The 27,274-nt window shown below is 49.8% G+C and overlaps 1 long non-coding RNA gene across 1 annotated transcript; it reads right to left on the bottom strand.

Moving 5' to 3' along the window:
- Positions 1 to 1,581: 1,581 nt before the first annotated feature.
- Positions 1,582 to 26,303, bottom strand: LOC132023196 (uncharacterized). The gene is made up of 6 exons (XR_009405888.1): positions 26,191 to 26,303; positions 17,090 to 17,288; positions 16,782 to 17,004; positions 12,445 to 12,493; positions 6,042 to 6,305; positions 1,582 to 2,984 (listed from the first exon to the last, which is right to left on the bottom strand). It is a non-coding gene; the product is annotated as an uncharacterized LOC132023196 (long non-coding RNA).
- Between the last annotated feature and the right edge of the window lie 971 nt (positions 26,304 to 27,274).

The following is a 27,274-nucleotide window of genomic DNA, read 5'->3' as shown; positions in this document are numbered from 1 at the left end:
GGCTGGGCACTGAGCCGGGCCTCTCTGCAATCCTGCAGCAGGACCAAAGCACAGCGTAAATGAGCTGGTGGGCTCGGGCAAGGCCCTTTCTGCAGTCAGGAAATGGCTGCTTTTCTAGAACGTTTTCCCCTGGCCTGGGCCTCTGCCGTGTGAGTCCCCGAGGCAGCTCCTGGCTGACCTCTGGAAACTACGCCGCCCACAACAACATCCATGCGTGTGCTCACAGCGTGCACGCACACACAGGCACGCATATCCCACACCCCACGTCTTGTCCATTTCGGAGTCTGTACGGATAGATGAGAACTACTTGCTGTTAAGGATGGATGTTGGGTAAAAGCTCAACTCCTGGAGGCGGTCTGCCTGGCCATCAATCCTTGGCGTATGATTTTGGGTCAAGGCCTTCACCTCCCCTGGCCTCAGTTTCTCCATCGGTGCAGTGGGATCCACTGTCCTTCCCTGCCCCCATGTTCCAGGGCTGTTCGGAGACCCGATCTCTGCAAAGCGCTGAGCCCGGCCCCCCGTGTGTGGTGTGCGCTTTCCGTAAACACTAGCTGTTATTACAATCACTGGGATGTTTGAAACAAAATGAAAAGAAAGGCCAGCTGGTACTGGGAGCAGCAACTGGAATCGTCATTACGCACAGCCCAGATCGAAGGAAATGTTCATCCCCCCACCTGACGTGGGGGCAAACTCGAGAGGAAACCAAACCTCTCTCCCTGCTCCCCGCAGATGCCCTTTGTGGTAGATGATGGGGTCCCCACCTTGGGATAGAAGACAGGCAGGCCCCTATGTCTGACTCCCCAAAGATATGCTGACACCTGATGGAGGGACAGGACCCCCCGAGCCCTCTGATTTCTCGTATCAGTGGTCAAGGTCGAAGAAAGTGAAGAAAGAACAGTGTGGACAAGGACAGCCCCGACCAGCCCCAAGCTCGCGGGCACTAAGGTGGGGGCTCTTGACTCTGACCACAGCGAGGTGCTGGGCATCTCTACCACGCCACAGACCCTGCATTTAGATATTCCCCAAGTCAGAGAGGTTGTCCGTGTGCCCTTGTGCCCTGGACCCTGAGGGATGGTCCCACCACCCCTTCCAGGGCAGCCTCCCTCTGGTTCACCCCGACTGCAGGGCGCCCGGGCAGCCCCGCCTCTAGGGGGAGCCCTAGAGAAGCACCTTCACTTCCTTTTTCTTTCCCTATTGAATACCCAGCCCAGTACTCGGAGTCCAGTAGTTGCTCCGGGAATGTGGAATGCCTGTGTATCCACACATGTGTGCTACAGTGAGTGAAACATGTATGTGTGTCTGGTGGACTTTCGAGCGGTGTGTGTGCACACATGCGGGGAGGCTGTGTGACGGCGCGTGCACACACACACACACGCACACACGTGTACACACACACACATCCCTACAACAAGACATCAAGCTCTGCCCAGCCGCAGAGATGCTGGCCCGACACACCCAGGCTCCCACCCAGGGCAGACGGAGAGAAACTGGAAAGTTGAAGATGGGGAGGTCATTAAAAAACACTTATAAAAGCCACTTTCTCCAGAAAGGACACTGAGCCCACTACAAATTGTAGCCAAAGACCTTTACTGTGACAGCCAGGGACCCACGTCTCAGATAATCTCAAATCCCTGCCCTGAAATGAATGATTTTACATCGATTTGGTTTTTTGTCCGCTGTTGGCTACAGATCCCACCCTCTGGTTCTGTCTTAAGCACCGGTGCTCTTCCTCTGTGTCCCTCACTCTCTGTCTCTCTCTCTCTCTCTCCTGTGCTTATGCTTCCACCTCTGTCTCTCTGGGTCTGCCTGTTTCCCTGTCTCTCCCTCTCTGCAGCCTTCCTGTCCCTACTCTCTGTCTCCCCATGTGCCTCCCTCCCCTTCTCTCTCTCTGTTTCTCCCTTCAACTGCCAACCTCAAAACCTGCCTCCGTCTCTCCGGTGTGTTTTTCTCTCTCTCACTATCTATTTCCGACCTCTGTCTGGGTCTCCTCCATGTGCCTCGGTCTCAGGGAATCTCCCTCCCCGCCCCCTGTGCATCCTGGCAGCCCGCCCCAACCTCAGGGCCTGGGGATCATCACTCAGCGGCCCTGCCCGATCCAGCGCCGGCCCCTTTGTTCACTGCTCCCTCCCCTCGCTGCCCACCCTCCGGGCCTTGCTTTCTCTTCCTCCTTCCCAGGCCCCAAAGCTAGGCAGCCCAAAATGTGGGAGAATGTGGCCCCGTCTCTGGGGCTCAGGCACCAGGAGGCCCAGGATGGGTGTCAGAGCTGGAACACCCCCACACAACCCCTGGGGCCATTGGGGAGACAACCCCCACCACCACTTTCACCACCCCACAGTCCCTGACCCCTGCTGCTCACAGCTCCACTGGGCAGCCTGCAGCACGGGTAAGGTCAAGTTCAAGGCCAGGGCAGGCCTGACGCCACTGGCCTTGGCCAAGTGAGTGCCCTTCTCAGGCTCTGTAAAATAATTCTCAGGGCCCATCCAGCTGTAAGTGAAGAGACAATGGTTTATCCACGCTGTCCGCCCCCTGTCTCCAGTCAATACCCAGCCTCCAGGTAGGTGATGCGCCGACTGATATCCACAGTAGGTCTTCCAAGAGGCTTTTCCTGGCTCGGCCTTCAGGCTGCCTCCATCTGTTGCCTTGGGCACCAGTGCCCCTTACCCACCCTCTCCCATTTCCTGGAGCAGATAAGGAAGACCTGACATTTCTGTAGCGAAAAGTTCTGTCCCCCTCCGCGGAGTCACTAGGAATAGAATTAGCTCAATAAATCAGCCCCAGAACATTCATCGGCACATTTCTGGAGCTATCGGCTGGAGCGCAGATGAGACCAGTTGTTGCAGGAACAATCCACCGCCCAGGACTCTGGCTTTGGGTATCTGTGATCACCGCAAGGATGGTCCAGCTCGGGGCCAGATTCAGGTCAGGGAGATGCAGTACTGTAACCTGCTTACATAGCAGGGGCCAGAGGAGGTGCAGTCCTTAAGCTGCAACGGTAATAACAATGAAGAAGGGGGGGTTAAGTAGGGGTGCACCATGTCTATAGGGGTCTCAAATTAGTACTCGCATGGGCTGTGAATGAATCCTTATGCAGGCATAAGCAGGCAATCTCCCAGGCCGAGCCTAATTCCTCCAGCCAAGCCCTTTTGCCCTTCAAAATACTCTAACCCCGAACCACAATGATTTTGCAGTTGGAGAAACTGAGGCCCAGAGAGGTGACTGACTGGCACAAAGTCACACAGTAATTTGAGCACAGAAGAAAAAACCAAAGTCTGACTCAGGGCACTGCCTCGCTTCCTCCCTCAGAGCTGCAGCAAGGACCCTTGCCCAGGAGGGAGACGGTGAGGGGCAGAGCATTTGGGTTCCACTTTTGTTTCCCCTCCCGACTTGATACGGAACATCAAGCCCTGCTCAGTCCCTCACCAGGCCTCAGTCTCCCCATCTGCAGGGTAGCGGGAGATCCCAAGATCCACTCATTCCATTTTGCAGCTGGTGTCAGAGGCAGTCAGAAGTGACCACCATCAGAATGTGCCAGATTTACAGAAAATGAGCTCCCACTGAGAACCTCCTCCCTCCCAGAGTTCTGGACCCACGACTTTACTAGCTCTGTGACTGAACAGATGACTTAATCTTTCTGTGTTCTTTAAAGATACGAACTTTTGAATGTCCCTGCCTACAGGGTTATTAACATGCAAAAAGAACTATGCATCAGACGTAGCATAGTAGGTGCTCAATAAAATGCTGGCAACTATTATTTTTTTTATTCTTAGTAGTAATACCTGTAATACCTGTAATCCGTTTCTCACATCTGCAGTTTCAAGAATTCCCTCCCAGATCTGCTCCACCATCAGCTCAGCCCTTGGACTAAGAGGAGATAGGGTCCATCCCCCATTGGGAGATGGAGGGTGAACAGCCCTTCGCTTGCAGGGGCTGGTGCCCAGAGCCAAGGCTATGTACCTCCATGGTGGCCCCCTTGGAAAACACGACCTTACTTAACTCTTGGCATCCCCCCTCCATCTTCCTGTTTGTTCCCAGGGTGACCTTGGGGAAGAAAACAAAGCTCAGGGTTAGTAAGCCTGGGATTTCTTTCACATGACTTGGGATAATGTTGGGAAAAGTTCTCCAAAGGCATGAATAGTGGTGGTGAGGAGTGCCTGTGCCTGAGTTCAAATCCTGACTCCAGGAGCACCAGGGTGGCTTGGTCCGTTAACCACAGACTCTTGATCTCAGCTCTGGTCTCCATCTCAGGGTTGTGAGTTCAAGCTCCGTGTTGGGCTCCGTGCTGGGCGTGGAGCCTACTTAAAAAAAATAAAATAATAAAAATCCTGACTTCAGCTCTTCCTTGCTGTGTGACTTTGGGCGGGAGACAACTTCTCTGTGCCTCCATTTTCCTATCTGCCATGTGAAAAGTATGTAATTCATAAAGGCATTATGAAAAATATTTGTGAAAGATGCATGAGTAGAAGGCTTAGAACAGTGGCTAGCCTATAACAGCTGCTTTATCAAAGGGCCATTGTGATACATATTTAATAATCTTACATTAAGTCATCACTAATAATTATTGTTGGAGGGGGAAAAAGGTTTGCTCAAAATTGAAACTGAATTCCAAAGGGGAAGCTGTGAAACTGACCTCAGTTTGCAAAATGACCATAACACCTCCTAGCCCAGGAAACCCTGAAAAATGAATGAGGACTTCCATGCAGAGAGCAGTACTGGACACTCAGTAAGCTTATTTCAGCGGAGCCCCAATCCACTACCTCCCTCAGGAGACTTCCAACCGGTTAGGGAATGCGCGCTCTCCAAGGAACACACACCCAAGGAACACACACACACACACTATTCCTTTTAAAAAGGGTCGCGGAGGGAGGCAGTTATTCGGACGTTTCACCTCCCCTCCCCCAATTCGCTCTCCAAAAGGGTCTGAGGGCGCCTGCTGAAAAGCTCTGATCCACCAGAACAGCCTCCGCCTCCCCTCGCGGGTGTAGACCGAGATTCGCGGGGACAGGAGGGAGGAAGAATGTTTGCGCGGCCTTCAAACGACTTGGCAGGCCACAAGAGGGAAAAGGCCGCTCCGGGGAGAGTTCAAATTGAAATTACACGGAGTGGAGAACGTGCAGATCAGCTCTGAAGCTCATAAAAAAAAGCGAGGTGACTGAGAAGAACAAACACGCCTCCAGAAGGAAAATGGAAAAGTTCGTAAAACGCGCTCTTCAAAGCCTGGCCGGGGTGCGGGGGAGGGGCTGGGCAGTGGCCTCGGGACAAGGCCACGGCCCCCTGGGCTGTTCCCATCCCGGATCTGAAAGGGAGAAACTGGCCAGGCCTCCCTCTCCTCTGCCCCCTCCTCCGTTGTGCTTCCACGCGGGGAACGGGAGGGGTTGCGGAGAGTGGTGCGAGCTCCAACAGAAGCAGAGCCTGAGGTCTGGGTGGACCCGACCCCAGCGAAAGTGGGGGTGGGGCGTGTACTAGTTAAATCTGAGTCCTGAACCGTAGGCAGCGGCTAGATCATTGGGTCCTTCATTCTTCGCTGGAGGTCTGGCATTGTTTGCGTTTTACTCAAAGAACACTTGGAAAACCTACGGAACCTTCCAGAGGAATAGCATGCTCTCCTGCCGCTGATCCTCCCCACCTCAGATTGCTTCCACTTGGGAGAAGGCCACGGTTGCCCTAGCCTCACGCGGCGGGCGGTGCGCCGTGCGCTCTGCGCTCTGCGTTCGGGCGCTTGGCACAACCCGCGCCCGGCGAGGTCCACGCGGACCCGCCCTGCTCCCCGGTTTGCCCCGACGCTCAGCCCCCTGTGCAGTTCATTAGCATTACAGACCCTCGATCACTCTCGCACACTTTGCAGAAAAGCCTGGACGTGAACCTCACGCCCCGCTCGCACTACCCCATGTCACCCCAAGCGGAGTATTCTCATAAAAGATGCGCGGCGCCAGCTCCCGAATCCCCAGCAGTCGCGAGCCGGCGTGCGCCCCCGCCTACGTCTCTCGCCTCTCGCTCCGGCTTCATCTTCCGCGCGCCGGAGAAACTTTCCACGGGCTACTGACCTGAGCTGCGCTGGAAACTGGTCCTGAGACGGGACTCCGTAACTTCCACGGAGCTTCTACAAGCCTCTAGCCTCATTCGAACCGCAGTGATCCCGCCAGGTCGGGGAAGTTGAGGCTCGCGAAAGTCGTGCTGCCCCCAAAGCAGGCCGCCCGGGAGAGACGAAGTGGGCCTGAACTCAGGGTTTACAGGTTTCGGATCGGAGTGGGCACGTCCTGAGGCACCTCTCTGACCTGCTCGAATTGGGTCGTGCGCGGTCGTCCACCCTGCAGAGAACGGAGGCTCTGACCCAGGAGGCTCTAGGGCGAGAGGGCTGCTCTGCCCTTCATCCTCATCCTCTCCGGGCTGGAGCCGATTTCTCCCACCCACACTCCACTCCCTCCCCATCCCCTCCATGCCCTCCAACCCCCGCTGAGCTTCTTAGAATTTCTTGACCCAAACCTCGAAACTAACCAGAAACTTCAAACCTCCCTGGCAAAGCCCGCGCTTACGTCCGTTATATCGCAGGTTCTCAGCCTCAGTGAGCACGGCAGTCACCTGAGGGGCCTGCTAGAACCAGACTGCCGGCCCGGTCCCCAAGACGCGGGATTCAGTAGGTCTGCGGTGCGGCGGGAGAATTTGCATTTCTAACAGGTTCCCGGGGCGGGCCATGCAGGTGCGGCCGCTCTCGAATACGCTTTCAGAACCCGCGCTCGACCTGTGTGGGTTTGATGCTCGGTTCCTCCGTTCCTAAGTCTGCGGAGTTTGCCTACTCCCCTTCAATGCGAGGACGTCAGGCTTCTTAGTACCTACCACAAGGCTCTGCACGCAGTAGGTGCCTCATGAATACTTGGGCTTCATCAGGAATGTCCCCATAAAGTCACCCATTACAGAGGTTGAGTGTGCCAGGCGGCACTCTTCTGGGTGCATTAGAAGTAGCGATTTAATACCAACCACGGGCAAATCCCAAAACAGAGCCTTAGGATGGAGATGCACCCAGAAAGTCCCCACGTGGAAGCCAAGCGCTGCCCAGTGATTAGCAACTGCTGTCTTCTCCACAAACCGCACAGTCCGGGAAGGCTGGGCTCTCCAGGCAGGCAAGAGTAGAATAGGGAAGTCCTGAACTGATCAAAGTTCCCCACACCCTAGAATATGCGCCCCTGGCACCCACCTTGTACCTGCTTGGACCAGCCTATCTGTGCATCCCGAGGCTGGAAGGCACCCAGCACGCCTGGAGCCACACCTTCTGTGCCAGTTACCCATAACCTTTCTAAAAGTTCCAGAACCCTCTACCAAGCACTGTAGGGGTTTCGACACCAGAGGATTCAACAGTTTAGGTGAAGAGGCTTAACTATCCAGTCAGTGATGCTATGCCTCAATAGGAAACCATCACCCAGGTAATACAAGGGTGAGCGCGAGAGGGTCCCCTGGAGAACTGAGGGCACCCCCTCTTACAACCTCCAGGTGGAGGCCCCCTCCCCTTCTAGTGCTGGGGCCAAGCTTCTGTATTCAAACTGTATTTTGTCCCTGAGTTCTGCACACAGCTCAGCGTTCCTGGGCCACATCATAAAAAAATTTACAAGACTATGTTAAACTGGCAGTAAAAACAATTAACTTTAATGGTACCTTGGGTGGGTGGCTGGGTGGGTCAGAGGGAGGGCCCAAGCTTCCTCCTCTCCTGATTGAGAAGCCAGGTAAGGGAGGGGACCTGTTGTCAGGCAGGCCTTTGGGTTCAGAGGTACAAAGTTAAATCTAGAAGAGGGCAGAGCACAGGGACCACAGGGGAAGAGTTCAAGTTCCGCCTTGATGGTAGCCAGCTGAGTGATCCTGAAGAAGCCTCTTAACCACTCTGGGACTCACTATTCTTATCTATGAAATGGGAAAGTATTTTTTAAAAATCTATTAAAATGGGAATTTGTAAAAAAAAAAAAAAAAAAAAAAAAAACTCCTTCTCATGATTGTAAGGTTTGCAAATAACAGTAATTTTGTTAAGCACCTCCCACTGGGCCTGGTTGGAAAGTGGGTTGGTAGGCAGATAGTAGATAGATAGACAGATTTATTAAGCATGTTTGTTTAATAAATGAAAAATGTTAGTTTCTGGAGGACTCAGGCTCCCCAGGTGTAAAGAGAAAGGGAAAGGGTAGGCTGTTGCAGAGGCTGGAGCCTCCCCCCTTCAGAGCCCTGATGTGGCCCCCATCACTTACAGGTAGGTTTCCTGCTGAAATTGACCTCCTTGTTCAGTCAATGACCCTGGCAACCACCCTCTCCTCAGGTAGCCTGGAGCCCCAGGCTTTGAAACTGACCTGGATTTCTGGAGAACTGGTAAGGAAAGGAGAGCGGCCAGGGGGTGGGGACAGGGCCTCTGCTCCCATGTGACCTGGTTCAGACCTGGAAGCTCTAATTCTGCAGGCTCCCTTGACCAGGAGACAATCAACCATCCATTTCCGGGAAACCTCTGTTGTCTGTGTGTGGCCCTCTCAGCCAACCAAGACTGGGGAGAGATGCCCACAGGAGGAAAGCACCCACTGACCTGTTTACCCACATTAGAACATGCACCTGCCACTCCTTTCTGGGTAACAAAATCAATTCAGAGCCCATTTCCGTTTTTTCTCAACCTCACCCCCCAGCAGAGATTTGTCCCCATTCATTTAAGGCCCTTAAAAAAAGTTAAAAGACCGGCATGATGATCTGGATGAAGGTAGAATGATGCCTAATTTTTTGACTGGGCTAAAGGATGCCCAGATAGTTGGTAAAATATTATTCCTCCGTGTATCTGTGAGGCTGTTTCCAAAAGAGGTTGTCATTTGAATGGTGGATTGGTTTAATAAGACAGTCCTCACCAATGTGGGCGGTCACCATGCAATCCACTGAGGACCCCCCATAACACAAAGAGGAGGAGGAAGGGCCAATCTGCTCTTGGCTTGAGCTGGGACATTTGTGATCTCCTGCCCTCAGGCCTCACTGCTTCTGAGTCTCAGGCCTTGGACTTCCATCTTCATTGGTCCCCAGTGCGAAGACCTTCAGACTTGGACTGAACCACACCAACAGCTCCCCTGGGTCTCCCCAGCTTGCAGAGGGCAGGTCACGGGACTTCGCAGCCTCCATAACCACAGGCATCAATTCCTGTAATAAATCCCGTTGCCGTGATGCAAGAAATCCCAAGCTGCCCGAACAGGCCACAGGGAGTTGTTGCAATCAACTGTCCCAGCTCAGCCCAGCCTTTGAGTCAGCCAGCTCCAGGTCCAGACACATGAACGAGCCAGCCTTCAGGTGTCTGAACTATCCCCGAACTGCTCAAGTCACTCCTAGCCCTTCAGACACCATGAAGCAGGGACAGGCTATCCCTGATTCCTGATGCACAGAATTTGTGAGCATAATATAAATGAAACGTCTTTAGGCCACCAAGTCCACAGTGGTTTGTTACATAATGATAGATAACCAGTAACCAATAACCAGTACAGTGACCTTCCCCAATTTGAGCCCCACTTTCCCCCTCTGCAACAGGTGATCTGGAAGTAAACGTGTTCATACAAATAGCCAATAACCAGGCATGTAGACCCACTGGATTTATGAGGTTAGAACATGCTGTACAGCCCATAGAGAGCTGGGGACCCTGAGATTCTAGACACCTGGACCACCTCCTCCATGTCACGACACCCAGAGAAACTCACCCAAAACTTCCCCTAGATCTCATGCCCAAAAGGAGCTCCCCACACTGCAGATACCCCAGTGCTATCAACCTCCCTTTGCATTCCCACCAAGGATTTCATGTCCAGACGGCAAGCCTGCCAACAGCAGAAATAAATCACGACTGGAAAGCACAGGAACATTATCCAAAGTGGAACAATTTAGCCAACATCTCCCCCCCTTCCTCACCCCTTCCAAACCAATAACAATTCAATTATTTGGCCTTCAGTATAAATGATGGGGCACCACGTGGCGTCCCTGGGTGGGAAGAGGGAAAACTTTGGGAAAGGAGATGAAAACCAGCCAGGAGGACACACAGAGGATCACAAAAAGGGGGGAAAGTGGGGATGTCCCTCTCTGAAATTGGGGGAAGGATTAACACGGGTCAGTCTCACAGCCAGTGGCATAACCCTTTGTTAGACAATGCCCCTACATCCATTACTGTGTTGTTGACCCTGGAGAAAGCCGGCAATGTAGCCTGGGATGATGTAATCCATCCCCATGGATCAGAGACAGGAAGTGGTGCTCAGAAAAGCAGTCAGGTGTGACCGAAGGAGCACCCAGGCCAGAGGGAGAAAAAGCTGATTGGTTCACATAGTCCATGACTATTTTAAAAACCGTCTACGTACTGGTCACAAGACTGGGTTCTGGGGACACATCAATGAACAGACCGCACAAAAATGCCCACGGAATTTCCATTCTAATTTGAAGAGAAAGATAATTTTTAAAATAAGCATAGTAAAAAAAAAATTGTTTTAAATAAGCATAGTAAAGAAAGGTATGAAATGGCTCCCTACAAAGCAAGAGGGGCCACGATGAAGACAAAAGCAAGGCAGGAGAGATGGGAGGGACAGGATTGCACTTTTGGATGAGGTGCACAGCGAAGACCCCAGGATACGAGCAAAGGCTAGAAAGAGACTAAGGAACCTGTCCCACTGCAGTGGGGGAGAAGGGCACCACTGGCAGGTGCTCAGTAAAGGGACGCAGAAGGAATCAAGTGGGCTGTTGGAGAAAGTCTTTTCAATGAGATGCGCTCAAAAGCTGAGGTTTAAAGGCTGGGTAAGAGACAAAGGGATTAGGACATCCAACAGAGGGTGGCCCCAATGATTCTGCCTCCTGGTAGTCACAGCCCGGGTAGCCCCCTCCCCCATCCGATAGGACCAACTTGCGTTACTAATAGGATACTGCAAAAATCATGAAGGGTGGCTCCCAAAACTAGGACAGAAAAGACATTGCAGCTTCTACCGTCTTCATCTTGAATCTTACTCAGGGGGTGTTTTCATGAAGTCACTCAAGCAGCCCGTGGACAGACCCATATTGGGTGGGGGGTACTGAGGCTTCCAGCTGATACATATGCAGGAGAAACTGAGGCTTCTATCTGATAGCCGGCACCTATGTAAATTCATCCCCGGTGTGAATCCATCCTGCAATTGGATCCCACAGCCCCAGCGGAGCCTTCTGATGACAGCAGCCCCTGTTCACTTTCACTTACACCTTCACAAGACCTTGAGCCAGATCTGTCCAGCCAGGCTATGCCAATGCCTGACCCACGGAATCATGTGAGATCATAAAATCTTACTGTTGTTGTGAGCCTGAAGTTAAGGGTAATTTGTTACACAGCAGTAGCTAACTGATACAATGCACAGAGTTAAGGGAGAAAAATAAAAGATTAAGTGGCTTAAACTTACACATGCAGGACAGAAAAACAGGAGGTAAGGCCTAAGAGAGAGCCAAAAGCCAACCCACGGAAAGCATCACAAGCCCCAGGAAGGAGATTGGATTTCATTTTAAGTGCACTGGGAAGTTATCAAAGGTTTTGTTTTTTTTGTTTTTTTTTTTGTAGGAGAATAACATCACCCACATTTATAGTCTCAAGATCTTCTGAAAAGGGATATGACAGGAGCAGGAAATCACAAGGAGGCTTGCAGTCTCCAAGCAGGCAGCGAGGATGATTGTCAAGTTGGAAAGAAACCAACTTACCGAAGGCAGAGTTCAAAGGCCAGCTCGACCGAATCAGGTGAGAGTTTGGATTATAGCGAACAGAGCAGAAGAGAAGAAGTCAGTGTTTGGGGCCTCTGTTCTCCATGGGAAGCGAGTCCTTCTCAGGAAATTGTCATACTTGAGAAAGAAGTTTCCGAAGGAGAGTGCTGAGAGTTTTGCTTTGGACATCTGAAATATCAGCTCCGTTGGAGAGGCCAGTGGGCTGCTGAATGAAGTTCTAAGCCCAGAATAGGAGATGAGACGGGAACTCACAATTTAGCATAGAGTCGTCACCAAAAGTCATAGAACCTGTGGGGCATCTAGTAGGGACACACTACTGAGAAGAGAACTGGAAAATATTGCCAGATCTCCCAATGTTGGGAGATTGAGGAGAGCAAGAAACATCCAAAGGAAACAGAAAGAGGTGGAAGAATACAGGGACACGGAGGGGTGTCCCCAAGGCTGACTTGAAAGGAGCACAAGGGAACTTGGGGGGCTGATAGAACTAGAAATCTCTAGGTCCTGATCCCAGTGGCAGTGATTTGACTGTAGGCATTTATCAAACTCCTAGAACCTTACACCAAAACCTGAATTTTGCTGCATATAAATGACCCTCCAATTAAAAAAAAAAAGTTCTAGAACTGTAAAGACATGCCTGCATGCTGCGAGAAGGGACACTGTAGAGAAGGAGAAATGAGTGATGCTTCAGAGAAAAGGTTAAGCGAAGGAAGTCATCAGAAGCCCAGATGCACCACTTACCAGCTGAGTGACTTTGAACAAGCCCATCTCCAGACCTCAGTCTCTGCACCTGTAGAATGGGTATCTTTCCTTAGAGCTGTTTTCGAAGATTATGAGATGATGTATGTCAAGGGCTTCCCAGGGTGCCTGGCTTAGGGAAGGACCCTGCAAATCTCAGTTCTTCTTTCCCTTCCCCTCCTGAAAAAGCAAGCTCTCTCAGGGATGCCCAGACCATCCGATCTGAATTCCAGGCTTAGGAATTATCAGACTATGGAACAATGGACGAGGCCCAGCCTGACGGCCCCACGGACTGCCTTCTGAGTGCCCGGCACTGTGCCAGCCTCTTTCCATGCACTATCTCATTCATCCTCCCCGTCATGCTCAGAAGCCCGTAATTACTATCACTGCGCCAACCTCAAAGCCTCTGGGCTCTCAAATTCCCATGACGTGATGTCACAAAGCAAGTCCCGGCTGTCATTTCCAGTCCCCAGGGAGAGAGACCACAGATATGCAGGTTGCCCAAGAGACAGCAAGAACCGAAGGATATCCTATTGGAAGCCACGGAGTCCTGTCCCTTGGATGGACCCTGGAAAAGGAAACTCTGACTGCTGTGCCCTGTGACCTTCTGAATCAGAGCTCAGCAGGTTCTCTCTCTGATGTCCCCGGCTGGACTCATCAGTCCTGCAAAAGGCAGGAGAGTATCGTGGTCTGTCAAGAGCGTAGCATCTAGAACCTATCTGCCTGGGTTCAAAAAGCCCAGCTTTGTCATTTACTAGCATGTAGGACACTAGAGAAGTTACATAACTTCTCTGTGCCTCACTTTTCCCATCTTTAAAATGGGGATAATCCACACCACGCCACAGGGCTGACCTAAGGATCAAGTTATTTGTACATGTAAGATGCTTAGGCCCTGATGGCCAAGGCTATGGGGTGAGCTGACCTGCTTTTCCCATAATGAGATGCTCTCTGGGACGCAGATTATCCAGGGGAGAGGAGAAGGAAGGAGGAAGAAAGGGAATTTCCATAGGGCAAGAAGCACAGGCTGGATCCACAGTGTGCACGGCCTGCATGTGTCAGTGAAGAACGGGGAGATCTGTAGCCTGAAGAACGGGCCTGTGGGACAGCAAGCGAGACCCCGTTCAAGATGTGAGCTACTGCCCACATGCCATTTTTCTTGAACGTTCGTCCGTAGTGTTCACACAGTAAGAGCCAGGAGGTATGTCCACTGTTGTCCCTTGCGGGCAGCACAGGACAGACTTCCAAGGGAACTGTTCTTGCTGTAGATTGAACATAACTGACTATCAGCAATCGTGTAAGGTTCAACCTCATATAATTTTGGAACTAAAAAAAAAAATTCTAAGTATGTTTATGGTCTGAAATGTGTCCCCCCCACCCCAATTCCTATGTTGAAGCCCTAATCCCCAGGACCTCAGAATGTGACTGTATCTGGAGTTAAGGTCTTTATTATTTTTTTAAAGATTTTATTTATTTGACAGAGAGCGAGACAGAGAGAGAGAGAGCACAACCTGGGGTGCGGTGGTCAGGCAGAGGGAGAGGGGAAAGCAGGCTTCCAGCTGAGCTGGGAGCCTGATGCAGGACTCGATCTCAGCACCCCAGGGTCATGACCTGAGCTGAAGTCAGATGCTTAACCGACTGAGCCACCCAGGGACTCCTGCAGGTGGGGTCTTTAAAGAGGTGATTACGGGAGAGGAGGTCTTTAGGGTGGCCCTAAACCAATCTGACGGGTGTCCTTAGAAGAGATGAGGAACACAGAGAGATGCAGGACACGGGTGCCCAGCAGGACGCCCTTGTGAAGAGAAACAAGAAGACGACCACCTGCAAGCCGAAGAGAAAGGCTTCAGAGGAAACTGACCCTGCCAGCACCTTGACCTTGGACTTCCAGCCTCCAGAGCTGTGAGAAAATCCCTTTCTGTTATTCAAGCCACTCCATCTGTCACATTTTGTTATGGCAGCCCGAGCAAATGAATACAATTCTTTTTAAAGTAAAAATGTCCTAAAAAGATGGCTGCACAAATCATAATCCGAGTGACCACCTCCTCTCCCTGCACGCCAGCCTGGCCTTCTCTGCTACACACTGTCTGGCCTCCATAACGGGGGGAGGAGGAAGAGAAGGAGGAAGGAGGGTAGGAAGGATATGAAAGAGAATGGAAAAAAAATCGGGGCGCCTGGGTGGCTCAGTGGATTAAAGCCTCTGCCTTCAGCTCAGGTCATGATCCCAGGGTCCTGGGATCGAGCCCCACATTGGGCTCTCTGCTCAGTGGGGAGCCTGCTTCCTCCTCTCTCTCTCTGCCTGCCTCTCTGCCTATTTGTGATCTCTGTCTGTCAAATAAATAAATAAAGTCTTTAAAAAAAAAAAAAGAATGGAAAAAAATGATCAATCCCTGTGTGCTCAATAGGTGTCTGACACCAACGGTTCTAAGTGCTGCACGTGGACATTCTTACTCGATTCCCACTAGAATCCATTTTACAGATGAGAAGACAGAGTCCCAGGGAGGTGACACAACATCCCGAAAGCCACACAGCCGGGAAATAATAAAAACAATGGATTGAGCAAATGCACACTACCTTTAAAATGAGACTCCTGATAAAAAGGGGCTGGAGAATGCTCCGGAGACACACACGCTCCAAATTCCTCTCCAAGTGCGACAGCCACACACTTGAGCCCTATCTGGGCGCTGACAGGTGGAGAGAGTGTTTCGCGCAAGATTCAGTGAGCACGCCGCAGTTCCAGGAAATTCCCAGCGCACCTACTGAAACGCACCCAAGAGTCCCCTTTCTCTGCAGAAAATAGTCTCAAGGTCACGGAATTTGTTCCTAATGGGAGGCTTATAAAGGGCAGGGGATGGGGCCTAGTCTGTGCTATTTATTCTGCACCTCCCAACCCCCCTTCCCAAAACCACACACACACACACACACACACACACACACACACACACACACACCTGGGCTTCACTTTCTTTGTTCAGAAGGTTCACCTCTTGAACCTGACCAGACCCCTTGCTCGCTAGCTCCTGAATGGGCGTAGCTCATGGAAGGCATTGGCTGCAGATAGGAGGGAGCGTGAATTGAGAGATCATCTCAGAATATGTATTCTCACCCCTCTCTGAACATGACCCTCATGCTGGATTCTCTCTGTGGTTCACTCCCTCATGCTGGACTCACTCGTCTCTGTGGTTCCAGCCCTCATGGGCTAAGTTTACCCCACACCTCGCCCCTGCAACCCAAGGGGCGGTATTGGCTCCCACTGTTGCTGGCCCCAGAGATCTCCAGCCTCTCTTGCTGGCTTCCCTAACCCCACTCACCCCCTCTGTAAGTAGCTCTTATAGGAAAGTAAACGTTTCCTGCTTGAATAGGGTGAGATGAAGCTGTTTCCTGCCAAGGCCCTCCCTGATCTAAAGCCCATGGTGGACAGGGTGCCTGGGTGGCTCAGTGGGTTAAGCCTCTGCCTTCAGCTCAGGTCATGATCTCAGGGTCCTGGGATCGAGCCCCACTTCGGGGCTCTCTGCTCAGCAGGGAGCCTACTTCCCTCTCTCTCTCTGCCTGCCTCTCTACCTACTTGTGATCTCTGTCTGTCAAATAAATAAATAAATAACACTTTTTTAAAAGACACACACAAACAAAACAAAAACAATAAATAAATAAATAAAGCCTGTGGTGGAACTAGAAAAAAAAAAAGATCCTAGATTTTAACTGTCTCTCTAAAACCAGTTTCAGGCCAAAGTGAAGTCAAGGAAGAAGAAGAAAGATCAAAGATCTCACTCGGCCTCAGACACCATCTCTCTTCATACAAGCTCAGAGCAATGGATAAAGGCTGGCCATTGTATCCAGACAGATCTTGATTCAAATCCTGACTCTGTCACAGAGGTCTAGGTCTAGGAGGCCTTAGCCCCACTGCTTACCTCCCCTGAGACTCAGTCTGCTCATATGCACAATGGGCTCCCTACTGCCCAGGACTGTTGAGTGGGCAGGACAATGGATGGAACACTGTCCCGTGGTACCTGGAGCCATAATGGATGCTCAGTAAATTCTTGGTCCCTTCCTCTCCCCACACTTCCCTCTTCCTTTACCTAAATTCTGTCCTTAATAAGTAAGAAGGCAAGAAAATAATAACCATCACGCCAATACATTAGGATTGCTTCATGACTCACAGAGAACGTCCATGGCTCTTATTTTGTCCCTTTAGGCAAGTTGGAACTCTTACAGGTGAAAGGACCTAGCTTTCAAATGTCTGCAGCCAACTGGATCAAGAGAAGAAGCTGTCAACATTTGGATCAAAAGCAAGAAAGATCAGGGTTTCTGGAAATAAGAAAACCTCAGTTATTCACCGTATCGATTACCGATTGCTCCGAAACGAACCGCCTCAAAAGTGATAGCTTCAGTGAACAATAAGTTTAGGGGTGCACGGGTGGCACAGTCGGTGGAGCGTCCGACTCTTGGTATCGGCTCAGGTCACGATCTCAGCGTCGTGAGATCGAGCCCCACATTGGGCTCCACGCTGGGCGGGGCATCTGCTTAAGATCCTCTCCCCGACACACACTCGTGCTCTCTCTCTTGCTCTTTCTAAAAACAAAATTACAAATAAAATAAAATAAAAGAAAGATACTGTTAAAAAAGAACAAACCTGTAAGCTTGTTCTGAGACTTACCTTCCTCCGAAGGTCTGGAGGTCTTCATCTTAGTGTCTCACGTGGACAGCGTGACGACGTTCAACTCACAGGCTAACCCAAATCCACTCATCGTCTTACAACAAACTTGGTATCTCTCCATAAGTCGGTGGGACGTGAACCTTCCAAACACGCTCTTGAGTCAGGAACCAGCGAGTCCACTGTACCCAGCTCTCTTAATCTGTAGATCAGGAAACCATGGTCCAGAGAGACTGAGTGACTTTCCTCGGATCACACAGGAGAGCCCAGGAAGAAGAGACTAAACCTGGGCCCCATGCTTGATCTCTTTCTCTCCTCCCTTTAGATGTCCATATCCAGGAAGTCACAGTTCTGACCCTGTGCCTCCCACCAGAGCTGCCTCGGTTTCCCTTCCTCATGATTCTCTCCCCTCCCCCGGGGATGCTGCGAGCACTAATGAGTTAATGTGTCTAAAAGCCTGCAGAACCTCGAATGAGATATAATTACAGAGAATTACCATCCACAGCCTTCTGGGAAGGATTTTGTCAGGGAGTAGGTAAATAAATTATGTCCTGTGGTTCTCTCTTCCCCACGGGCTCCTTAACTCTCCCAGAAAATGTTCCCCAGCGACTGAGGTGTTGGAGACCCTTGGCCGGCCCAGCCTCCCGCAATCCGGGGCTCCCTTCTTGTCTCTAGACACTTTCCAGGCTGCGCCCAGTCTGGACACACATCTCTGGGATCTTGTTCTTCTCAGGATGGATCCAAAGCCCTGGTTTCCAGGCCACAGGGGACCCCCACCCCCTACCCTGGCCACGTTCAGCCCCAGCCCCAGGTGAGTGGTTTCCAAGAGTTAACCATCCTCCACAGAATTCCTGGGCGAATACCATCCAGGCTGCCAGATTTATTGCCTTTTAATGTCTCCCGTGTGGTTCCATTAGCTTTCCCTCCTGATCCGTCTATCTTTTCCACCTGACTTCTCCTCGCCCATGTTCCATAACCCCGGGTTACATATCTTCCCATTAGCTTCTGCATTGAGATCTGGGCATAAAAAGTCACCGGGCTCCCCAACCACCTCCGCCACCCCCGCATCGAAATATTTACTTAGATGTTCCTTATCTCTTCCTGAGCATCTCTCTGCGTCTCTCATTTTCTCTGGCAGCTGCAGGTCCCCTCTCCTGCTTCGGAGAACTTCTCGATAGAGCTGTGGTTGCTTGTTAAATTGACCTCTAACTTGGTTGACTCATCAACCCCACTCTGCCAGGAACCCCTTTCTTTTGTTTCTGTTTTAGTCAATGCCCCCACCCTGAGCTACTGTCCCTAACCTGGCTCCAACAGCCGGTGGCCGCACTGTCCCCAAGGTCTTTCCCTATCTGCCCTCCCTGAAGGACAACATCCCAATGGCTGAGCCTGGCCGTCCACAGGCTGGGAGCAGAACTGACTGACGTCTCAGACACAAGAGTCTGCAGCCAGGCGGGCTGAGTTCAAATCCTGCCCCTGGCACTTCTTCATCTCCTTGTGACTTGGGGTTAAGTTATTCAACTTCTCTGTGCTTTGCTTTCCTGATCTGTAAACTAGGGAGACGACAGCACCAACTTCCTTCGTGGTAGGGGTGGGTGAGGCCAGGATTAGACTCATAATATGTGTCAAGTGTTTAACACAACACAGGGTAAGTGCTAGATAAATATTAACCCTCGGTATTTGCCAGCTAGCCAGGCGCTTAGGCCTTGACCCTCCCTGGCTTGCACCATCAACCAATTTGCCATCCCCTAAATACTTTCATGCTCCTGTCCACGTCTCTGGGTGTCTCTTTGTGCCCTCTGCTCTGTCCTGAATATCTCCCCTCCCCACGACATACCACTTGGGGGATTTGACTCCTCTCTATGGCCCAGCTCGAATGTCCCCTCCTCCAGCTCGAATGTCCCCTCCTCCATGACGCCTCCCTCCGTGCCCTGCAGCTAGCCATTGATTCCCCTTCAATGCTACGCAGCTCTAACAGGCTACACCCCTTTCCATGCCCTTAAGACTCAGCCCAAGAGGAGCACCTGGGTGGCGCAGTGAGTTGGGCAGCGATCTTGGGATCCTGGGGGCTGTGGGGTCAAGCCCGTCGGGGGGCTTCAGACTCAGGGCAGAGTCTGCTTGGGATTTTCTCTCCCTCTCCCTCTGCCCCCTCCCTCCCTTCTCTCTCTCTCTCTAATAAATAAATGAAACTTTAAGAAAAAGATTCAGCCCAAGGATTACCCACTCTAGAAGTCTCTCCTGGCATCGTGTGGAGACTCTAAGGGCTGGCGTGTACGTGAATAGATCAGTGATGATGGCAGCCAGCCCAGACTTACTTTGTTCTCAACCTGAATCCGGTCACCTTTGAGGACCTGCTGCTGTGTACCCGTGTTTCCCCACCTGTTTCATGTTTTTATTCCATACTGGTCTTTCAGACCCTAAGAGCTATTCATCTTAGACTCAAAATACCTTTGACCCTGAGAAATTGCTGTGGACCCCTTCATTTGTTGATCCATTCCACAAACTACCTCGAGTGTCTACTACGTTCCTGGAGAGGTAGTGTTCTAGGCACTGGGGATACAAATTTGAACCACCCAGAAAGCTCCTGACCTGACAAGAGTCTAGGGAGGAAGACAGATTAACAATTGGCCCATCACCTAAAGGTACAACTCTGATAAGGGCCATGAAGGAGAGACAAGGTGCTGTAGCGGGTGTGGAATGGGGGTTCACGCCTATTCTGAAGGGCCAGGAAAGGCTTCTCAAGGGAAGTAAGCTTTGAGCTGAGCTTTGAAGCATGAACAGGAGTCACACGAGTGACGAGGAGGCAGCATCCTGGGCTCTGTTAGAGGAAGCATGGCGAGAATGAATACTTCCCCCCCGCCCAAACCAGGGTGTCTTGTATCAGTCAGCTACCACTGCGAAACAAGCAAGTATCTTGCCTCAGGGGCTATAAGAAGAAGCATTTGTTTCTTACATGTTCCCAGGTTGGTTGAACTTGGCTGGGCTCAGCTAGGCTTTTGTGCTGCAAGCTGTGGGTCTGTCGGGGCTTAGCTCCCAGAGGCGAATCGGAATCCAGCCTGCTCCTTGTGCCCTCCTTCCAAGTGGGACCCAGGCTTCAGGGGCAATGGCTCTTCAGGGAAACCTCCTCAGTGGGTAGCAGCAGAGGCACAAGAGAACCAGGAGAAAATGGGAGGAGCCCTGGGGTTGGAACTGGCCGCTTTTTCATTTCTGCCCACTTTTGTTCATCTGACCTAGCCCAAAGCCACAGGTCAGGGAAGTGACCTCGGTCTCAAGTGAGAGGGACTTCCAAGGCCCAAGGCCAAGCAGACACACCAGAGTGAAGGTGTGGGTTCCGCCATTCCATCTGCCACAAGGCGAGAGGAGAGAAAAACGTCTACGAGCTTGAGGCAGATCGAATCAGAGAGCAGAACCAGACCCCGCAGAACTTCGAAACTCCAATTAAAATGTGGTCTTTCCCTGAAGAGCGATGGAAGCTACGGAAGGTGCATAGTGAGGTGGCGAATGATGATTCGACCTGGGTTCTAAAATCCTCCTCTGGGTGCTTGTAGGGGAGCACCCTGAAATACTAAGTAAGAAATCACAAAAATAATATTGAAAATCCCACATGCCCTACAGCTCCAGTTCTGCACGGATTTTCAGTGTATGTGTGTGCGCACGTGTGAGTGTTTATGCTTGCACATTTGTACAGCCAGTCCTCCCTTGGAGCATGTAGCTCCCCGGGATTTATCTTTCCACGCATCTGAAGAGCAGCTTATCTGCATATCGACTGAACCAACCCTTCTATTGCTCCATCTGTGGAACTCCCAGAATTTCACACTTTTCCAACATGGAGCACAGGAAGATTTCTGCGTGCTGGACAGATGTCAGTGGACTTCACTCCCAGCTGCTTCCCTTATCGCCATGACGTCCAGCATAACAATCCAACTTCCAACCATTCTGTACTTTCAAGTTCACCGAGGATTTTATCCATGGGGCCCCAGGAGATGGAGCAAGAAGCTTTAGCCCCTGGATAGGGTACTAAGGGATCAAGAAGTTGTCCGACTGGCTTTGTTCGTGATGTCGGGAATCAATGAGTCTAAAACCCATCATCTGCACTCAAAACCCAAGCAAGCTGGCTTTTCCACCAGCTTGTCTGTCCTGAAACTCTGAAACTTACATCGGTAAATCCAGCTGATGATGCTCTGTTTTCTAAAATTGTTTGACCAGTGGGGACAGTGACTACCCAGGAGGTATGTTCAGAAACGCATCCCAGAACTCCTGCAAACACCTTTGGACCTCCTTCCCCTGCAAACATTCCTGAAAGTCCCTGGCTTCCCCCAGTCAAGAGAAACATCTGTCTTAAGGGTAGTCAGCCAGAAAAACCTGTTTGCCAGCAAAATTTCACTAGTTTTCACAAAGACACAGAAAGAGAGGGGCCATGTGATGAGAAAAGCCATCAGCCAGAGGAGCAAGGACTAGAGACTGACCTTCTTTCTTCCCCAGCCGTGAAACCACAGATCAGCTCTACGTCTCAGTTCTGCACCAGGCCATCAGGGTGGGGGTGGCGGAGATAAAGAAGCAGGCTTAGTTGCTTTAGTGCAACACAAGAAACAAGGTCAACACAGCAGGGCTGCAAGTTTGCAAAGCTGGGGCAAAAATTCAAGCAGCTTCTCTCCTGTCAGCCTTTCAGGACAGGAGGGAAAGATTTACCGCCAGCCTCGCCTGACAGCCTTTTTAGAGCCATTGCAAATGGATTTGAGACAGCAGAGTAGTGGGCTGAACTGACCACGGAGGGACCGTGGCAGGCTCATTTTAAGACCCATCCAGCAGCACGGGCACCATAAAGGGGTGCTCCTTGCCAGAAAAGAGCACAAGATTCCGCTGGAACCTTCGAAGGCCAATGCTCTTAAAACACATGGCCAAGTTGCTGAGGGTTTCAAGACGTAAATGTTTTCAGCACGCTTGCTCAGCCTGGCATTTTCTGTCCATTTAGCAAGATCTGCCTGCAGTGTAGGCAAAAGTCTTGAGGTCCCGTTGATGGGGTAGCGCATTTATTATTGATAAAGGCCAAGGAAGAATGGCTTTTGTGTCTGGGTAACACCTGGCCCGACAGACTTACTGTTTATGTAGTGGATATTCATGATTTACCCCTAGATGCCATGTGCTACCATCTCTCGGCAGAGTACCCACTTTGTCTGACCTGGTCTCTCTTTTTTCTAGAGGGATGATTCCTTAAATGTCAAATTCAATATGAATTATTAAAAATATATTCCCTGTATATCAATTCACAATAAAAAGTCATCCTTCATATAAAATATAATACATTCTGGCATGAATAATATATTCCAGGAAATAAAAGAAAGTAATGTATCAGTGAAACTGTATATGTATGTTTAGAAATATACATACACACACACACACACATATCTATAAATATTTTATATACACTGTATATAATATAAACAGATAGTATGTATGTTATATACTATATATTAATATAACCAGAAGGATACATATATATTAATGTATATGTTAACATAACTATAAAGAAACACATTGAGATCAGAAATTGCTTACAAGGAATGGAAGTGGGAAAGAAATGAGGGAGAATTACTTTTCTTTTTTTTTTTTCCAAGATTTTATTTATTTATTTGACAGAGAGAAATCACAAGTAGATGGAGAGGCAGGCAGAGAGAGAGAGGAGGAAGCAGGCTCCCTGCCAAGCAGAGAGCCCGATGCGGGACTCGATCCCAGGACCCTGAGATCATGACCTGAGCCGAAGGCAGCGGCTTAACCCACTGAGCCACCCAGGCGCCCCAGAGAATTACTTTTCATTTATGGTTTAGTACCTCTTAGATTTGAGACCTTGTACACATTATAACCTACTGAAGAGGAAAAGTTTTTTGTTTTTTTTTTTTTTTTTAACTATATGCCTGGTGGGGGAGGAAGAAGGGAAGTGATTATTATTAGAATTGTGACTAAGGTTTTCTGTACATTTCACATTTACACTATGAATCTATTGACTTTTTCAATTTATTTATTTTTTTGCTTTTGCTTTTGCTTTTGTTGATTTTTTGTTGTTGTTGACTTTTTTAATCAGAAAAAAAATGCCTGCTTATTTGCTTCTTTATTGATGGCAAATGCACATGTATGCCGTGTAATTCCAAATTGTTTATAGTGGAAAAGAGGTTCACCTCCAGCCCAGGTTTCCAAGTTCAGCTCCCCATTGGAAACCAGGATCTCCAGATAAATATTTATGTGAAAATAACAGTTTGGGGTGTTTGTTTGTCTTTTTCCCCATAGCATGGGTACAGAGTGTGATCTTGGGAAATACAGGGATTAAACAGAGGGAAAAGGGTGTGCATGTGAGGTGGGGAGGAAGTAAAGAGAATGGGGCACATTACACTGTAATATATATTTTAAATACTCAAGGGAGCCCAGACAGGGGGTGGGGATCACCCTGGGCACCCCCCCCCCGTACCCTCCGCCCTCCCCACCCCCCCAAGCATTGCCCCCCCCCCCACCCCACGTTGCTCTGGAACCCAGGACAAAGAAAGGCAAGTCGACCTGGTCCCAGGCGGTGGGTATGGGTGGGGGAAGGAATGGGGAGGTACCTGAGAAGGGGACCTCAGATGGAGAAGCCCACACTGTCCTCCTCCTGTTGTGTTTTTTTTTTCCCTTTCCCCCTCTATAAACACGTGATTAATGCCTCCAAAAGAGGCACAAACCCACCTCCCCTGAGGCAAGGGAGCCTGCCAGATTCCCCAGCCTTAATTCTGCTGTTAACACTCCTAACACTCCTCAGGCAGAGGGATGAAGAGTAAATCCCCTCCTTTACAAAGCGGACCTGCCGGCAATGTGGTTTGTTTAAAGTCCCTCTCCTGGGCTATTGACCTGCCTGCCTCCCGTTTGCTCAGAGGGAGTGAAGGTTTTAAAATTAAAAATTAAACACGCACACCTTCCTCTAATGCACGTTCTAGTTTGTAAAGCCCAATTGCCAAGGACCCCCCTCCCCAAATGGACCCAGGTTTGGCAGAATCTTCCTTTCATTCTCCCAACCGGCATCGGGGAACAGTGGGGAGAGCGAAAGGATGCGCGGTGACAGTTTCCACAGGCTCCTTTCTCATTTGGTTTGCAAGAGACATACTGACTTATTTAAGGGGGAAAAAAAAAAAAAAAGTAAAGCTGTACACGCCCCAGGATTGTGCAAATAAACCACAACCACCGAGCCTGGGAAGAATGTCCATACGCATCTATTTTTCTTTTTAAGCTATCCTCTTTGATTTCCATTTCAGAGCAGTTCAACAATATATAGTCCATAGTCAACTCAGCAGAAGAGCTACATGAATTAGAAATGTGAGAATATATAGATATCAGACGTTCTACTAAAATCTAAGTGTTTCTGTTTGTTGGGTTTCTTTTCAATAGCACAGAGCCTAACATAGGACCCAAACTCACGATCTTGAAATCAAGACCTGAGCTGAGGTCAAGAGTCCGATGCTTAACCGACTGAGCCACCCAAGCACCCCTTCAATCTTGGTTTTTAATGATTTGGTATCTTCCAAAGAAATTTGGGAATAGTCCATCAATAAACAGAGAAGAAATGAAAGAAGAAAATCTCACCGTCTTGCAAACCCCTAACGACACGTTGGATCCATCCAGAAAATGGTCATCAGAAGCTACTCATAAATCAAGAAGAACGAGAAGTAACATTATACCCCTCCTGATGGACGTATACAGCGCCATCTCTAAAGAGGGTTTGCCCAAAGAATCAAGTCTGAGCCCTCACACTTCTCTGTCTAAACTGAGACTGTAGGAAATCCAGGGGATAGAGAAACACAACCAATGGACACCACAGAGATGCAAATGGTAAGAGCCATACAGATCCATGATTTCAATTTAAAACTTTTTGAAGGGAAAATAATAAGTGGAAGGAGGGTATAAGAGATTCATCCCCAAACACAGTGGAGACACCTTGTCCTCATTGTGACTAGAACAAGCCCGCTGTAATGAAATCGTAAGAAGAGTAGAAACAATCAGAGAACACTGAGACCAACTGAGTATTTCATAACACTGTGCAATCATTGTCTTTTGGAGTGTGTGTTATAACAGTATTATGGTTAGTGGGGTTTTCCTTTTTTTCTTTTTTTAAAGATTTTACTTATTTATTTGACAGAGAGAGAGATCACAAGTAGACAGAGAGGCAGGCAGAGAGAGGGGGGAAGCACGCTCCCCGCTGAGCAGAGAGCCTGATACGGGGCTCAATCCCAGGACCCTGAGACCATGACCCAAGCCGAAGGCAGAGGCTTTAACCCACTGAGCCACCTAGGTGCCTCTAATCTTATCTTTCTTGTTCAGCAATTGTGGAAGATTAATATGATTGGTTTGACCACTATATGACCATTTTATAGATAAGGAAACTGAGGCTCAGGGAACCAAAGTGACTTGCCGTACGGTGCCAAGACAAGAAGAAGAGCCGCTGATGAGCTAGGACATCTAGCTATTAAGTCTTTCTTTGTGACCTTGAAAAAGTACTTGTCCTCTTAGGTCTCCTTTTACCTAGCTATAAGGCTGGGCTAATGATTCACAAAAGCAAATTTTACTCGTAGGGTTTTTTCTGCCATACTTCTCTCCCCTTTTTATTTTTTTCTGTCTTCCCAGGAATGTGCCATAGCCTGGTATGGAAGAAAGGACAACTGGGTCCTGGGTTCCAATTATTGTTCTGCTATCTGCTATTAGAATGACCTTGAGCAAGTCATTTAATCTCTCCGAGCCTCACCTTTCCCAACCATAAACTAGGGAAGGAAACAGTATCTCTCTCTGGGCACGCCTGGAATGATCAAGACAGCGGAGAGAGAATGGCCACCTCAGAGTCCAGTTGGGGCAGGTGTTTCCAGTAAGGATGGGTCTCTTGTACCTGCCTCCTCTCTTAACACTTCCCCAGTCATTCCCAGGCTTGTTCCTTGGGAACAAGGCTTGTTCCTCTCTCCCCTAGGTCATGGCTGAAATGTCATCTTCTCAGTGAGGCCTTCTCTGACCTCCCCCTAAAATTAACACCTCCCCAGCCCCCATTCATTACTCCCTGATTGTTTTCCCAACGACTCATCACCATCAAACATTTATTTTACCTGTTGGTGATCATTCTGCCCCCTACTCAAAGGTCTTTGCAGACAATCATTTTTGTGTTTGGTATCTCATTGGTATCTTCTTAGCCTGAGACACGCCGTGGGCCCCTGGAACATCTGTTGAATAATGAGTGAATGAATGAGTTCATGAATGCATGAGTATGAGATCTGGTACCTTGGAATGCAAGCAAAGAAGAGGGCATAGGTCTTCCACAAAGTAGCTGGTCAGTAAATGCTTCTGTACTTGTTTTGTTGGGACCTTAGAATCCGCTGAGGTTACTCTGTTCACTTTTATTTTTACTTTGTTCACTTTTAAGCAACACCCAATCCACCTGAGGGAGTTCTAACAGCTTCCAGCTTTCTTAATTCTGGCTCTCCCTTAAATCATCCTTCCAGTACCTGTCCCAGTAGCCCAGAGGTCTAGAAGCTGTATTTCACCAAGGACAGTGAGCGCCACTATCCTGAGGCCATTTGCAAAGATGCTTGACTAAGAGCTTTGTTTCAAGGCAGATTAAGTGGCTCAGCAACCCCGACTTAATCTTTACAAAGGGATTACCCAATGCTGAGGTGGGTCTTGTCCACAGATTCTTTGGGGCAACAGAGCCGCAAATGTGTCTGGTATGATCAGAGAAAAGGAAGCAGCCCAGGATCCTTTATCCAGGGGGCCAGGCAAAGGTTCTAGAAGGGCCAGAGTTGCTCACAACATCCCCCCCCCCCCCAGAGGAGGAGTGAGGATGTGTTGGGACGGGGGTATTGATGGCCACTTTCTGGGAAGCCTCCCTACCCAGGCACAGGTCTCTAAGCCAAAGCTGCCCCACGGCAGACCTCCCTCCCTCCTGGGCCCATTGAGAAATAGCCCTGAAAATGTTGATCATGGCTTTCCTCTCCTCCTTGCTCAGAGTACCAGCAAGTCCTGCCAGCTTTCAAAGCTTGTTTCTCATGGGAACCTTCCTCTGTCCCCACAAAAGACTGAGAGCCTAATTCATTCCTTCTACATCTCGGGGTTTCTTGCCCTGGTGTCCTCCAACAGACTCTTACAGGAGCGCAGGAGCCCATGGGTTGAAAATTCAGGCGTCTGTGAACTTGG

This window comes from Mustela nigripes, chromosome 8 (genome assembly GCF_022355385.1).
Source record: "Mustela nigripes isolate SB6536 chromosome 8, MUSNIG.SB6536, whole genome shotgun sequence".
Classification (NCBI taxonomy): Eukaryota; Metazoa; Chordata; class Mammalia; order Carnivora; family Mustelidae; genus Mustela; species Mustela nigripes.
Note: the sequence above shows the minus strand (reverse complement) of the source record. Positions and strands in the feature narration are given on the sequence as shown.